This window comes from Dioscorea cayenensis, chromosome 16 (assembly GCF_009730915.1).
Source record: "Dioscorea cayenensis subsp. rotundata cultivar TDr96_F1 chromosome 16, TDr96_F1_v2_PseudoChromosome.rev07_lg8_w22 25.fasta, whole genome shotgun sequence".
Lineage (NCBI taxonomy): Eukaryota > Viridiplantae > Streptophyta > Magnoliopsida > Dioscoreales > Dioscoreaceae > Dioscorea > Dioscorea cayenensis.
Window position 1 is genome coordinate 11,534,780 of NC_052486.1, and position 17,157 is coordinate 11,551,936.

A 17,157-nucleotide genomic window follows, 5' to 3' on the forward strand; every position below is an offset into this window, starting at 1 on the left:
TGCTTGGATAGAGTCTACTCGGAGCTGCGGACTAGGCTTTATCCTAGTTAACAGTGAAAAGGTTGTTTTGCTGGTAGGTGGTCGAAGCAGTGTTGCAGTGTCAATCATTCAAGCAGAGATGGAAGCGTTGAAGGTCACACTCTGTTGTTGTCTAAAGGAGGGGTTGTTTCCTAGTCATATTTATATGAACTGTACCAGTGTTGCTAAATTGATCCAGAAGAAAGATCTGTTGGTGTCTTGGAGGTTCAACGATCAAATAAAGAAAATCAGGCATCAACTTAGACATTGTGAACCTGTTCAGATAGAGTCTATTCTCAATCAAGCAGTGGATATGCTTTCGAAGTTTGCTCTAAAGAACCCGGTGTTCTCCCTTTCCCATAGGAGGCTCATGTTTCCAAATTGGCTGGTGGAGGAAGTTGTTGTGGCTTTAGTGTCCTGATCCTGTTTCTTTCTTTTGTTTTTTTTTTTAGCTTTTTAAGCCCCTTTCAGCACACGCCACCTTCGCTCGGTTCGTTTGCAGCCTAGGCTCAACAAATGAATTGCGAACCCTGCTTCACACTAATCTGAACCGTTCATCTGGTAGACCCACGACGGCACCAGGAACACAAGTGCCCCCACCAATCCGTATCAAATGGACCCTACACATCTTTTGAACTCGTTGGCGGTCCCACGCACCAGACCACTACGATTCCCCCTTGACGTCAAACTCCACCACTCCCGACTCACATAAATCCCCAAACTAACCTCTTGATCCACCGTAAATCCACCTAAACATCATGAGCATTCCCATCATGAGGCAAATGAATGGTCTATAACATACGGGTCTTCACATAAAATCAACAGCTGTGACGCGAGAATCCACTTCGCGCGCTAATGCGTTCTGACAGAACACCGGCCTATTGTTCATCTAACGGATTAAAACGCGCGACGTGTACTTCTGCAGTTGGAGGACACTGTGCTATGAACAGAGATTCGTTGATACCCTCTTTCCTCTTCTCTTGTGTTCAACATCCGTTTGAGCTTCAATAGAGTAGAGGAAAAGGGCAATTTGAGCTTCCTGATCTCTTCCCAAATGGGTACGAATTCGGATTTTTTAGCTGATTTTTTTTCCTAGGTCTGAGATTTTTTGTGCTTGCTTTTGTTTTGAACCATGGATTCAAGAAATATTCGCAGATTGGGTTTTTCCCACGAGAAGTTTGAAATTCTTTGGGCACTGTTTAGATTTAGTTTCCGGTGCATAACTTAAGGTGTTTCATTTTTTATCCTTAGAGGATAGGTAAGTAACTTTTTTTTTTCTTCTAAGCATACTATGAATTTCATAAAAATTGTCTTCTGGAAATGAGACCTTTCTTCTTTAATTGATGGGTTTGTGAATTGAGATCATAGCGATATGGATTTTTTCTGCAAAAGTACAAGAATTCGGCCAAGTTTGAAAAGTGGGACTTTTAGGGTACCATATTTTGTATGAATTCTCTTTGTTTTCTGGCCCTTAAACCTTTGCAAATTAGAAAATTCCTGATTAAAGTTCTGATTTGATCAAGATGAGGCCTTCTTTGTTGTGATCTTATTCCCCAAACCCATTTCTTGTTGTGAATTCACACTTTTGGGAGTTATGGATAATGCACAAGGGTTTGGAAGCAATCCTCCAGAGCCGGAGTCCTCATTGCCGATTCCTAGGCTCCCAGACAAGAGTCGGAGGGATGAGTGGAGTGAGGGTGGTGTTTTGTGTCTTTTAGATTTCTATGAGTCCAAGTGGGTTCTTCGCAACCGTGCTAAGTTGAAGGGGAGTGATTGGGAGGACATTGCTCGTGAAGTATCAGTCCGTTGCTCTGGGACCAAAGCCCTCAAGACCCCTAGTCAGTGCAAGAATAAGATTGAGTCCATGAAGAAGAGGTACCGGGCTGAGTCAGCAATTACCCACCTGCCCAATTCTTGTTCTTCGTGGCAGTTCTATGCACGGGATGGATAATTTGCTGAAAGGGACAACAAGTTCTCTGGCTCAACTAAGGTCAGAAAATAATGCTGATGTTCAGGCTCCACCAAAGTTGGAAGCAGACTTGGATGTTGATGAACGCTTGCAGGATAGCAACAGAGATGATGCATCGAATACGTTGCCAGTTAATCTCAACACTCTTGTGAATAATGGTGATAACCATGGGAAGAAAGTGTGCAGGGGAACTGATAGTGATCTGAGTGCTCCACAGTGCGTTGCAGATGGGGTGGAGACGGCTAATGGCCGTACTAAGCGGAGGAAAAGATCTGGGAATGAAGTGGCTGAGAGTATCAGATTACTGGCGCGTTCGATCTTGAAGATTGAGCAAGCAAGGCTGGAGGTGTACAAGGACTATGAGAGGATGAGAGTGGAGGCAGATATCAAGCGGGGGGAGATGGAGCTTAAGAGAACAAAGATAATTGCAAAGACCCAATTGCAGATTGCAAAGCTTTTCTCGAAGAGATCTCGAGGGATGAGCAAGAGACGCGTCAATTTACCTACAAGAACTGAAGTGGATGGACTTTCAAGAGATGGAATGGTCAGTCACATCTTATGTTCTTTAGTTAATGATCTTTAAAAGTTTAAGCAGGCTTGAGTATTTATGAAGAACTTGGTTGAGTTGACATTCAACTGCATGTAAAGTATGACTTAAGGTGCTTTCCTTGAGAGTTATGTATGTGTTTTGACAAACTAATTAGCTGCAATGGTATCTATTTATTGTAATACTTCTTGACTATAGAGAATGAATTGTGAAGAACAAGTTTTTGTTCACAATTTTCATATTGATTGTAGTTAGCCTTTGCTCAATTCTGGCTCTAAATTATTTTCTTCACTAATTGGATTTATTTGTAAATAACCTTGCGAGCTGTACCAATTGTGTATATACTAAAAACTTATAATTCCAGGGATTGGCCTACAAAACTACTACATTTGAAGGTATGACCTCATCATTGGTACAATACAGTCATAAAAATTCATAATAACATGAGAAGACTATCCTGTCTGGTCAAATTGATTAGACCCTGAGAAAGGTGAAATTTTTATTGTTCTAGCATCCTTAGTTAATGGGTCATAAATCATAATATATCAGTTTTGTATGGCCGTATGTCCTAATGTCCAAATACTAACGGCATGTGTGCAAACATGTAAATTCTTTGTGTGTTTGTGAGAGAGAGATGGTTAGTTTAGATGATCTATGTGAAATTCTCCCCTGTACCTATTGTGCTATAGTTGCTTGATATATTCTGTTTAACTAATGTGTGTAATTCATTGACTACAAACACTGGATCTCCCGAGATACTTAAAATACACTTTCATCCTGCAAGTTTCTTTTCATTTGGTTGTTTCGTTACTCTGGATTTTTCGAATTCATTCTCTTGTTATATATATACATACATATATTATATATATGTATGTATATATAGTTAGCAGGTTCACCAATGTACAACCAGGAAGTTATTTTACTTGTCTATTGTCTAAGGGATGATATGATAATAAATTATGTGTTTGGGTGGAGTTTGAATAACTTGCAATTTGTGCTCCTAATTGTTATACTATTAGTTGTATCATCTAGCTTTTGAAGGGAAAATATTTCCTGCACAAATTTGAATTAGATTAGGAATATTGAAAATCAGGGTAGCAGATAATATATGGATTGCCAAGTTGCAGTCATGGGCAAACTTTGTTAAAGAATATACAAATGTATATGGATGATAAGTTATGGATAAGCCAAGCATGCCAGATCATAATATCTGAATTGCGGTGCAGGATTTTGAAGCAATGAAGCAATTTCGGTTAAATGAAACACAGAGAGATGATGTAACGAACTATTTGGTTGGCCTGAAATATGTGAGCAATGAGACATGTGGCCATTAGATGTTAAAATATAGCATATGCAATAGGTGAGCAATGAGACATGTGGCCATTAGATGTCAAAATATAGCATATGCAATAGGTGAGCTGGTGTCATACAAAATTTCTATCATAGGAAGCACATAAAATCTTGTATAATATAATATCAACTCTTACATCTAGACAACAAGAAACGCTAAACCATGATACCTCAGATTATGGTAATTGTAACTGTCTGTTCTAAATCATAGATATTGCAAGCTTTTAACTGATACTAGGCAATTAAGGAATAATGTTTAAGAAACACTGCAGAAGTCACTATTCTGTTTCATATTCAATTGACCTTCTACATGGTCTCTTATAAATATTTTGTTTCACAGATGAGTTGCAAATTCTAATCCAAAATAGCTTAAAATGGGTCTCTGAGGAATTGATGTCACATATATCAGAAAAGGTATTTGAATGTAGACTACGACGATGTATATCCATGACTGTAGTAAATTGTTATATAGTTAAGTATTTGTTTTACTCAATTTACTCTTACGAATTGTAAGAATTTACTACCATAAAAGGAATTAGAATGCCTTTCCCTGCTACAGAAATTTGCTTTGATAAGTTGGTTTACCTCGATGTTGCTGGATATTTCCTTATATACACAGTGCTGTAAGATGCGCTAGTTAAGGAAATGGTGACTGGGGAGCTTGACATCATACAGATAACTTCCGGCATATGCATTTACTTAAATTCTATTTTCTTTTCGAAATTTACTTTGTAACCATTAAAGTTTTGAAGATATTGATCTTAGTATTGTTTGTGTTGTTTCAGGATGATTAGCTTCTCTGACCTGAGTATGCCCCAAAGCAGCAGTTTCAATTACCTTATTATGGGACAAAGTTGTTCCTTGTATGTTGAACTTAATTTATACTATTTGTTAGCAGTACATATCAGATTCAGTTTGTTAATAACTCCCAAAACTGATGGACTTAGAGAGGAAAACTAATTCCTCACTTCAAGGAGGTATGATGGCTGGGTTAGCTTGGCAGACTAATAAGATATCACAGGCTTTTCCAACTTTGGAGAGAGCTACAAAACTTGCAGTATCTTTGTGAGTAATTAGCTAATTCTCTGTGAAGCATATTACAGAAATTTGTGGAGCTATAAATCTGTTATGGCAGTTATTGTTGCAGCATGAGGCAGCCATTTTTGTTACCTAAATGTTAAGATCTCTGCAATATATATGACTGCAGTTATACTTGTGGGAACTCATAATCCAACCAAGCCAAAAGTAGGAGAGTTGGTATTTATTCCCTTCTCGAGTGAGATTGAGGGTTCAGACATGGGTTGAACACTCCTAATGGATATTAAAAACTAGTATACTTTCTAGCAATTATTTATTTTGGCATTCCATTTATAAAATACATAGAAATTTATCAATCTTGTAATGTAATTTGAGTCCTTATAATTACTAATTAGAAAGGACTGAACTTATTTTGGTTTAGGTGGTGTACTTTAATCTTCATTGTGATCATTCTATTTCTAAACTGCTTCATATGGTTTTAAATATAATAAAAAAATATATATATATTTTGTATTTATTTTTCACAATTGATGTAAAATTTAAGAAAGTGAATAGTGCTAAACGACTCAAATATTTAGAACAGAATGTCAAGTAACGGGTGTTTATATTAAACATTTTTAAAATACGAAAATCAAAGGATAATAGTACCGGATATATTGATTTCTTTAAAAATATAAGTATTACATTGACCATTGTGAATGTTTAAAAAATACTGCAATTAAAAAAAAAAAAGGAGAATACTGACGCAAAGAAAAGCTTTATTTCTGCCCATTATAGTTTGGTTGTTTATATTGTTTTTCAAAGTCAGGAGTGAACCTATGTATTGAAGACAGCAACCAAAATCAAAAACGCATACCTCCCCTGCACATTTGACTTTCTCAACCAAGTCAACATTGGAAGAAGTCAAGACAGCAAAAAAAAAAGTTTGAATGATGCCCAGCATTGCAGACCACGTACCCATACAGATCCAGTCCAATCAATTGCCACAGAAACCTCATCACCCCCGAAAGTGCCCTTCAAAGCTCTACCAAGGAGTCGTCCATCATCCCTTCTCTCATCTCTGGAAGAATGAAAGCTAACAAATCGAAGTTCATACTCCTTGTGCTCATCTCCTGCAATCTAGTCATACTTTTGCTGAGAAAGCTCTGTCCAGAATTCCCAGTGGAGAAGATCATCACCATGAAAGAAAATGAAATGAAAGTAGAACCAGTTAGTTTCCTCGCTTCAAGGTTCTTAGTGATGATCATGGCCTACTTATCAACCTTAGCTTATAATAGAAGAGACCTTTCACTCGAAGAGCTGGTTTCCAGTGTCCTGTGGACGTGGCATAGGCCGGTGATCACCTTGCTTTACATTGAACTTATCTCAACTGCCTCAGCTTCCCTTCTTATGATGCTCACCATGTTCGCCAAGGCAACGAGAGGCGTTGTTTTGTTAGATGCCTTGCTACTATCGAGTTTTGTGGCATTGCTCTCATGGCTTGGTCCGGTATTGTTTGCATATTCTGATGTAGCATGCAAGTTGAGTGTTGTTGCGTCGGTGGTGGAGGAGCACTGCCAGGGACAGGCAGCAGTCGAGAGAGCAGTGGAACTAATCAAAGGAAGGAAAGTTTGTGAGTTTTTACTTTCATGTGTTTTGATGGTTCTTGAGCAACTGCCATTCATGATTTTTGATCAGCAGAAGATTAATGGTGAACAGGTGTGGACTATAGCAGTTTTCGTTTTCCTAATAAACATCCTTGTCAAGTTTGTTGTCTATTTTGTGTACACTGTTTTTTACTTTGAATGCAAGAGATCAAGTCAAAGAAGGCAGGAGGAATTGCTCAAATAAGGATGCCAATCTGTTGAATTAGTTGAGAAAATTTTCTCTCTTTCTGTCGCCCTTTTTATTTTTTATTTTTTATTTTATTTGTTTTTTTAACTTCAGCAAGAGTCTTCGATGCATAAAGCATGGGAAAGTGCTTTTTGATGATTGAAATCTACAACAAAATTTTTGTCTATGATTGATATCATTGATGCTTTCATTTTGACTGAATATTAATTTGGAAAAAGTTAAACCTTAGAACTTTCATGGGGTTATGTTTATTTTTATTTATTTATTTATTTTACTTTTTTTTTTTTTTTGAAAAGGTGGATAAACAACATGCATTAATCAAGAAGAACAAAACAAACACCACCACTGAACCACAGTGGGGAAACAAAAGGAGTCACCAACCACTAACTGTGGTACAACCACTCTAGAAACAACAAGAAAAGATAACACAGAACAATAAGAAGAGGATAGTGGGTATCCTCCAAGTCCCCCACCAATCCTAGCCCGTGCCTTGATCCTGATCCTCCCCAGCAGATAAAGCTTCAATAGAGTTCGCCACTTGAGGTCCAAGAAACTCCAGAATTCTACGAATAGTCGTCATGGAATCACTCAATTTCTCTTTGGAGCCCTCTGTTACTGATACAAAACCAAGATAATAGCATATTATCAATTTTCAAGATTAAAACATGGAAAGCCAATACATTGGCGTTGAAAATACAATCATTTCTAACAAGCCAAATATTCCACACAAGTGCTTTAACGACCAGACCTCCACGAATCCCAAAGCAAACTCATAGAGAGAGTGGTTCAGGCAGCTGGAGGAGTCTGATAAAATAATCCCAAACTTGTCTAACAAAAGGGCATCAAAGAAAGAGATGATCAACCGATTCAATCCCCAAATGGCACTAAACACAAGTAGCAATATGGAAACCTATTACACCTTCTTTTCTCTAGATTTTCAAGAGAAATAATTTTATTCTTCCAGGCAAGCCAGTTGAAAAGGTTGATTTTCTGTGGGTAATTATTACTCCAGAAGAACTTCGCCACCGAGCAGCGCAGGCCACCATCATTTAAAAAATTATAAAAGGATTTCACAGAGAAAGCACCATTCCTTGTGAGCATCCACAATTTCTTATCCCCTTGCTTTCCCGCCAATTGCCTATAGATTGTCCCTAACCTACCAAGTATCCTAGTGCCCTGAGAAAGTGGCCACCTCCAGCACTAAATTCCTCTTGGCCACTGGTGCATAGGCACAATGCCATTAAGCCAACGATCTTTCCAAAAAAGAGTCTCATTACCAAAGCTAATATTGTGCAAAATACATCCCTTTGAAGGCTGATAAACAGCTAGAAACCCCTTTTCCAGAAAAATGAGATCCGTCCCGCAAGCCTAGGGAACATATTCCAGCAAACCAAACCATAATTGAAACAAATCACATTTGCACCATCCCAGTTGGGATCCATCATAAACTTCCACCACCATTTCCCTAGAAGCGCATGGTTGAAGCTATGTAGGTCCAAAATGCCCCACCCTTCTTGATCACGAGCTCTACAAAGGTTCTTCCAACAAACCAACCTACATCCCAAATGGTCAATATCTGGACCCCGACCAAAGGAAATCTCTCTTGATCCTATCAATTTCCTTAATGACCCAACTGGGTAATCTGAAAATAGACATCCAATAAGTTGGGAAGGGCAGATAGGATCGAGTTCATCAGAGTTAGGCGACCCTCAAAGGATAGGTGTTGTACTTTCCACGATGAAAGCCTCCTTCTCACCTTTAAAATGAGCCCCTCCCAATCTTGCCGCCTGGGCCATCTACCTGAAATCGAGATTCCTAGATAAGTGGCGGGAAGTAAACCAAACTCACAGATTTAACGTATCAGCAGTCCCAGCATCCGGCAGAACCCCCATATTACTTGAATATATGCAAGTTTTGGCAAAATTAGTTTCGAAACCGGTCATACCTTAAAACAGATATAAAATCAATTTCACAATCGTGAGATCTTCGAGGACACCTGTGGTTAAGACCAGTAAATCATCTGCATAATACAGGTTACAACTCCTACCAAACTCACTAAGTGGGACACCGACTAAAATCTTTGATCTCAATGCCTGAGAAAACATCGAGTTAAGGGCATCCTTCACTAAACAAATAATAGATGCGAGAGAGGGTCGCCTTATCTCAAAGCCCTATGATAACGAATGCAACCATTATGAGACCCATTCAACAAAATATTAGCCCTAGAGGAAAATAGAATATTCTGAATCCATCCAACCCATCTATCACCGAAACCTTTAGCTTTCAGGAGCTCCCAAAGAAAATCTCAAGCCACCATATCAAATGCCTTAGCAAAGTCCACTTTCAGAATATGACCCGCCAGCCTACGCTTATGAATACTGAATATCAGTTTTTCAGCTATATCAATGTTATCCAGAATGCATCTTCCATTCAAAAAAGTAGACTGGTCCGAGTCCACCAGGTCATTCATGACCGTACTCAACTAGGTCGCTGACACTTTGGAGAGAATTTTCTTGGAAGAATTAATTAAATTGATGGGTCGGTAGTCCCCAGGTAACTCAGGAGAGTTAACCTTAGGAATGAGAGTAATACTAGCCAAGTTAATTCTTTCCAAATTGGCTTTACACCAATAAAAATCCTCGTAGAGCTTCAAGAGATCCAACTTGATCGTGTCCCAGAAAAGATTAAAAAATTGTACAGGGAAGCCATCAAGGCCGAGGGCTTTGTCTCCACCTAAGTCAAAGACCACGCCCTTAATTTCCTAAGCAAGGTAGCTTGCTTACTCTTTGTCTAGCGTGCGTTGGCGGCAAGGAAGGAGGCATTCAATGTGAATGGGTGTTCAAGATGGGAAAGGTTAACATATTGCTTATAAGCAAAAAGCTTCTGCAGATCCACCTTAAACCTGGAAGCCCTCTTAAGACCAAACTGCTGTTAAAAGCGAGTGATGAAAACCTTGCCGATATCAGCTGGGAATAGTGAAGTCCAAATCATCTTTACAAATACTAGGAATAAAATTCCATTTCTTCAGCCCATTGGCTACTGCATGGAAGAACTTCTTGTTTTCATCACTTTCCTTCAACCACTGGAGCCTGGAACGTTGGCGCAATAGATCCCCTCTTGTTTACGAATCTCCCCAAGCTTCGCGAAGAGAGTATTCTCTTGCCTAACCTCCAAAGTTATCAAACAACGTGTCTCTTTTAAAATATCCAAAGCTTCCATCTCCTGAAGCAGCTCTAACTTCTTAAATTTGATAGAGCCAAAGCTAAATTTAGCCCACTTTCTCAAGATCTCCCCTCCCCCGCAAACCTGCCAACTTGTTAGCAAAGATAAAAGCACCATAACCCTCAGGAGAAATCTCCTTCCACCATGAGTCACAAAGCTCAAAAAGTCCTCAGACGTGGACCATGCCAATTCAAATTGGAAGGATTCAAGAGTGGAATAGAAATTGCCACTTCCAAGCAAATTGGCACATAATCAGACCCTAGTCTAGGGAGACTATTTTGAATAACTTTAGGGAAGTGGATAGCCCAAACACTATTAACAAGGAAATGATCTAACTTGACCCATATGGGTTCGACTTGCCCATTTGTCCAAGTGAATTTCCTACCGACAAAAGGGGCTCCAAAAGACCATTCTTTCATAAAAGTATTAGCGCAACGGATATCCTCTAGATTAGGCACCCCAGAGAATTTATCATCCAAAACAAAGATTGCATTAAAGTCACCACACACAATCCAAGGTCGATCAAATGGACCATAACATTCTTTTAACTCTTCCCAAAAGCATGCTTAAGAGACCTTGTATTTGGCCCATACACCGTAGTACAACGCCAATTAGAGTTGTCCTTTTTGGAGCAGAAATCTACTGTGAGACTGAAAGCACCAATCCTAATAATATTACCCGTAAGGAAAGCACTATTCCAACCTAGGACAATTCCTCCCACAGAACCACGAGCTGGGAGAAAGCCGAAAATGATCTAGGCGGGAACCCCCGATCTCACACCAAGTGGACTTTGAAACCTCCGCGAGCTTGGTTTCTTGTAGGCAGCAAACATCCGCAAAGTGCAAATTCAAAAAGTCCTTAACTAGGAACCACTTAGCAAGTCTCCCTAAACCCCTAACATTCCAAGTGATCACATTCATGGAAAAACAATTAGATCACGCGGTTCTCCGAATAGATCGCCGCCGGGTCCCTAGCAGAAGCAGCATGTGACTGCTCTAACAAGTGAATATGATGAATACAATCATTGGCAGCATCAGTAAAAGCAATACCACAAGCATCACAATAACTAGAGATTTGCAAATCAGACCAATTAGAAATAAGGAGAGATTTGGTAGAGGTATCTTCCAAATTGTCCCCATGAGATGCTTTCTTTTTAATCGACTTTGGTGGCTCCACCTCTCAATGAATCTCAAGGGGGGCTTTTTCAGCCTCTCACTTCATATAGTACCCCTTGGCTGCTTAGAGGATGGCGCATCCTTCCCACCATGTAGTTCAGGCAAAAGCTCCTACTTATGTAGCCATTGTTTCTTTAATTGCATAGTGATTATTTCATTTAACTAATAAAACTAAATTTCAGAGAAGAAATTATTTTGAATAAATTAGTTATAGAGTGAGAATTGATACTCAACTTCTCACTTTGAAAGGAAAAAGTTACCATTTATGTAATAAGCAAGTGGTTACTTGGAGGGTTTTTTTCTTGTGGTTGTGAGTTTTGGTAAAAAAAGGTACAAATGATTTTTTTTCCCATTTTTAAATCTGGAGGTTCTCCTACTAATAAAAAAAGCCATTAACAATGTTAACTCTTCCTTATTTATCAGGGGAAATTTCGTTAGTTTTGTTAAAAATTTGCCACTTTACATGAAAAAAAAACATTATTTTTAAACATGATTTCGGTTTTTGGTGATTTCAAGTTTTTTTTAGTAAAATTTTAAGGGGGATTAATATATATATATATATATATATATATATATATATATATATATATGCAAATGGGACAACTTTCAAATAAAATGATGATTTTACCTTTACCAAATAAAGAAAAAGTTAACGCTGTTAACGGGGTTTTTTTTACTATCTGAGGAAACCACATAATTAAAAAAAATTCTTTATCCCTGATAAATGCCTAAATGTATATATTTTACACATGTAGAACTTACACTTTTCGCCTATTATTTCATGAATCGATGCCCGTTTTGTGTTTAAATTTGTTTTATTTATGTTATAGGTATCAAAGTAGCTGAGGGGAGCCCAAGAATGCAATCAAAAAGAAATAAACACCAAAAATCACATTCTAGGGTTCCAAGTACTATAGAAGCACTGTAGAGAAGGATCTTTGAAGATTTCAAGCCTCGGTTGTAAGCCTTACGAGCTCCATGCACCCAAATGGATGCCCGTGAGGTCCACTAAAGAATTCCAAGGTGTATCACGATAGCAAAGTATTGTAGCAATGTTACTGTAACACCCCGGCTACTTATCCAGTTAAAACGATAGTGCACCTCACAAGCTCAATGCTGCCCGCATACAGCCTGTGAGGCTCGGGCAGAACTATTTAAAAATAAATCTAGGGCATCATTGAGAGGGTCTTTGGCCACCATTCTCCACCAATATCAGATCTAGGGTTCTCAAGGGGCTGGAGAGGTGAATCTAAGAAGCAAGATTAAGAGGAGAAGATGAGAGCTATCAAGGAGCACATCTAGGAGTTTGTCGGCGTTGATCCAGTGGATTCTTATCACCACATTCTAGTCTTCATCTTAGGGGAGTTTGCTTTGAGCTTTGTCTTGTATTTCTTGTTTTCTATGCTTTCTCCTTTGTTGATAATGAACTAGACTCCCAAGGTCACCGGGCATCCGGTGAACTTTGGGATAAACTTGCATGTGATATTTTTGTGGATGTTTTAATTTATATTTATGGTATTTGTGTGGTTTATGGTTTAAGCCTTGTGAACTTTGATGTGTTAATTTGCATGTGATAAACGTCTAAAAGTATGTATTTTGCATGTATTTGTTCTGTATTATTCTTTATATTTATTTGTTGAATCGATGCCTTTTTGGTCTAAATTGTAGTATTTCTGCATTTCAGGGCCTTTTGAAGCCTTGGTACCTCGGCGACGCGATTGGGGATGAAGTCGGCATCAAAACGGCGTTTCCGGGGGCTTCTCGACAGAAACTGAAATTCCCGAGGGGTCGGTATACGGCGTGATATCTGACCCGTTTACCGGTCGGGATCTGGGCACTTACATGGTCTTGAAGGGCATTTTTGGGCATCTTCTTCTTGATTTTTCTTCTTCTTTGGGGGACAAGGCCGGCTAGGGTTGGGAGAACACTTCCACATCACTTGAACCCAAGCTTTAGGAGGGCAAAAAGGGAGGAAATCCGAGCATTTTCTCGGCGGGGAGAGCAAGAACAAGGAGGATCTACTTCTAGGGCATCATTGCTTGGAGGTTGAAGACAACGGGAAGCCACCCCTTCGAGTGGCGTCTTCGGAAAGGCTTTCTCCGGGGATTCTGCGTCATTCAACCTTCATCATTTGAGGGAGTGTTCCTCATGTTTACTTTTAGTTGTTTGTATGGATTATTTGGTTTTCTTGTTGAAGATGAACAACTAAACCCCTAGGTCACCGGATGTAGGGTGAACCTAGGGGGCGAACTTGTGATGTTTTTGGATTGTTTGAGTAGTTTATGCATGTTTGGCTTGTTGTGATCCTTGTTTGGTGTTCTTGCTTGTTTTTGGTACATTTGATTGAGTGATGTATCAAATTCTTGGTAGCACTTTGTAGCATGACCATTGCCTTAGTGCTAGACTCCACCAAACTAGGAAGGGTCCATTGTATAATTATGCCGTGACCATCGGGTATTTGTACCCCTCCAATCCTAGGGTAGAAAACTACTTGTGTTTCCACCCTAACTTGTGAAAACTTACATTCTCCTTGCAACCGTGTGGGAAGTTGGGCGGAAGTGATTCGGCGCTCAACACTTGCACCGGGTTAGGGGTCAATTGCCGTGACCATCGGGTTGACCTAGGTCTTGGTTTTCTCGGTCCAACTAGCCACGTGCTTTATTATTCAATTTCCTACTCACTATAGTAGCCCCCTTGGGAATTCGCATCCGTGACCGTTTTCCAAAATTGGGCATCTCCCGTATTTTACTTGTTTCGTACTTCTTAAGATTTCATTTCGCTTTTCGTTTCGCTTTCTTTTCTTCTTTTCTCTTATCTTGGAATCAGTGAGCTAAACAACAGGTAAGAAGTGAGTAGGGTAGCTCCTCAGGCCCCTTGGGAATACGACCCATTAGCGCGTGCGCGAGTGGTTTATTACTTGACGACCCCGTGCGCTTCCGGGTGTACACACTTCGTGTCGATCAGCATGAGAACTCTGTATTTCAACTTCTAGGTTGTACTTGGTAGCGTGACTATCGTCCTTCTACTAGACACACTTGGCTTAGAAGGGATTCATGTATGAATACGCCGTAACCATCGGGTATTCCGTACTCTTCCAACCATTAGGGCTGGACCTAGTTTGATTATTTGCCCTAATTAAAGATATTCCAACACTTAATGCAATCATAGGAGGATTTGGGCTGAAGCGATTTTGACCCGATACTTATATGGGATTAGGAATTATCACCGTGACCATCGGGGTAATTTACTATTGGATGTCTCTTCGCCCAATCACCATTGCCTTTGTAATTTTAGCATCCCTCTAGCTTTAGTAGTCCAGAGGGGATCCTAGCCTAGGAACCTCGCACTTTCATTGCTACTTGCCTCTTTAACATGCTTATGTAGTGAGCCTTAGTCCATGTGTTTATAGTTTTCTCTTTGTTATTTTCTTATATTTTTTTAATCCTATATTTGGTAGACTAGACAGTGCTGTCTAGGGGGAAGTAATAGCAGTTCTTGGGACCTTAGGGAATATGACCCTCTCGTGCGTGCGCGAGAGATATTACTTGACGACCCATGCACTTGTAGATCTCACCAATCCCTATTTCATAAAACTGACAAATCACAAGGTTTTTTTTCACAAGGTTTTTTTTCTTTTCTTTCTTTTTTTTTTAATTTCCCCTTTAAATTTTGAGTTGCTATTAGTGTAAAGTAAAATACCAAGAGGCCTTTGTTATAGTTGTAGTTGTGATGTATCTTGAAGCCCATGACAAACACCACCTGATTGTTGGTGCAAACTCTCAATAGCTCAACTTCTTCATTTAGAACCTTTTCTCGAAGAAAGTTATGATGGACTTTTATATGCTTCATTCTTGTAAAACTATATTTGATGCAAGTTTAATAACACTTTTATTTTTGTGTGTGGGTGATGGGTATGTATGTACATACATAAAATAAGAGAGTATGTATGTATGATTGTCTTACCTTCTTAGGAGGTTATTTATTAAGGTTAACAAAGTGTTAAACCCTATACTCTAGGTTAGGGGTACTAGATTTTGATTAATGAGTCCTTGTAATATAAAATAATGTATTAGTCAAAATCTACTCCTTGGTAGGATGACTTTGTGACACAGCTTGTCACATGTCGCATATTATTCTCTCCTTCTATAAAAGAAGACCCCTTGTAACAATTGGAGGGATGAAGAAAAAAGATAAGCTTTGAGTAAATAGCTCTTGTGTTCTTGTTCTCATCATCCTCTCCATCTCCCTAACCTTCTTTCCTTGCTTCCTTTGCTTCACTTTGATAACTCTCATATAGTGACGGTGTAAAATATGTTGGTAAAAGTCAAAAATCCTTTGGTAAAAGTCCCAAAACCCTATACCAACAGTAAAAATAGCTATTCCAACACTTATTTTACCGTCGGTAAAAGCCTTGTAGGTATAGACTTATACCAATGGATATAGCGTTTGTTGGAATAGATTTATTAGTTTTACCAACGGAATATGATTGTAACTATTGGTTATACTGTTGAGATAGCACCGTCAAATTACTTATCCTATACCAACAATAAAAACACTTATTCTAACAATTTTTTTACAATTAGTAAAAGTCTTGTGCGCATACATCTATAGCAATGGTTATAGCTTCTATTGGAAAAGATTCATGGGATTTACCAACGGAATATAACTGTAACTATTAATCTCACCGTTGGTAAAGCATCTCATATTTATTTACCTTATACCAATGATAAAATGTATATTCCAACATTTTTTATCGTCAATAAAAATCTCATAAGCATAGACCTATACAACCAGTTACAATATTTGTTGGAATAAATCCATTTGATTTATCAATGACTACAACATCCGTTGCTATAGATGTATATTCAAAAAGACATGTTTAGCTTTAGCAACGACTATACCGTCGGTAAAATTTTTTTATATTAATAATTAATCTGTCAATAAAACTATTATTGTTACCCCTGGAAATATATTATGAATAGTTTAATAACTCATACACAATTAAATTAATTTACAATAAATTAAAACAATCAATGCCATTAAAAAACACAAAAACATTCCACTAAAAATAAAAAAGAAAAACTATCACATTACCACAAACATATATTTATAAGGTATATGTCCAAAAATAAACCACCATTCAATCTTGACAACCAAGAGTTCTTCCCTCAATTTCAAATCTAACACAAAAATAAACTACTTTCATTTCATGTCTAACAACCCAATAAAGCAACAAGAATTTTCCCAAGTAGAACCGATGTCATCTTCTAAACGGCATCACCTACAAGAACCATTTAAAAAAAATACAATTTATAAGATGTATGTAACAATAAAACACTAATATAAAAACTTAAAATAATAAGCTGAATAATATACAAAAACTATAAGTAAAGTAATATACAACATGTCATGCCTTCTTTTCATTTGGAGACAATAAGAGCTTACTTGATGCATTTGGATTTACTTGATGACTTGATTCATGAGAATGATTATTCCCACATGGCATTTGTTGAGCACTAGAAGCATCAGGTACCTACAAATTATATAAAATAGAAGTTAAAATTGTTTACACAACAATAGCAAAAAGGATTTGCAAACTAGTAATAACTTGTAAAGATTAAAAACAATGATATATATCAAAGACCATTAAAAAATTACCAACAATACCATCAAAATCCTACAACAAACCAAAATAAAATAATTAAATATGCAACTATCAAAACAAAAAATGAACAAAACTAATATATGGCAATAAGGGAAAATAAATGTATTTAAAAACAATGATAAATACCAAAGACTATTAAAAAATTACCAACAATACCATCAAAATCCTACAACAAACCAAATTAAAATAATTAAATATACAACAATCAAAACAAAAGATTAAAAAAACTTATATGTGCCAATAAGGAAAAATAAATATATTTAAGCCATAGTGTGACTATAGACTAACAACAAATTTGCTACTCTAATATATATATATATATATATATATATATATATAG

The 17,157-nt window shown here is 37.8% G+C and overlaps 1 pseudogene; it reads left to right on the top strand.

Moving 5' to 3' along the window:
- Positions 1–868: 868 nt before the first annotated feature.
- LOC120279187 lies at positions 869–2,773 on the top strand (annotated as a pseudogene).
- The last annotated feature ends 14,384 nt before the right edge of the window (positions 2,774–17,157 follow it).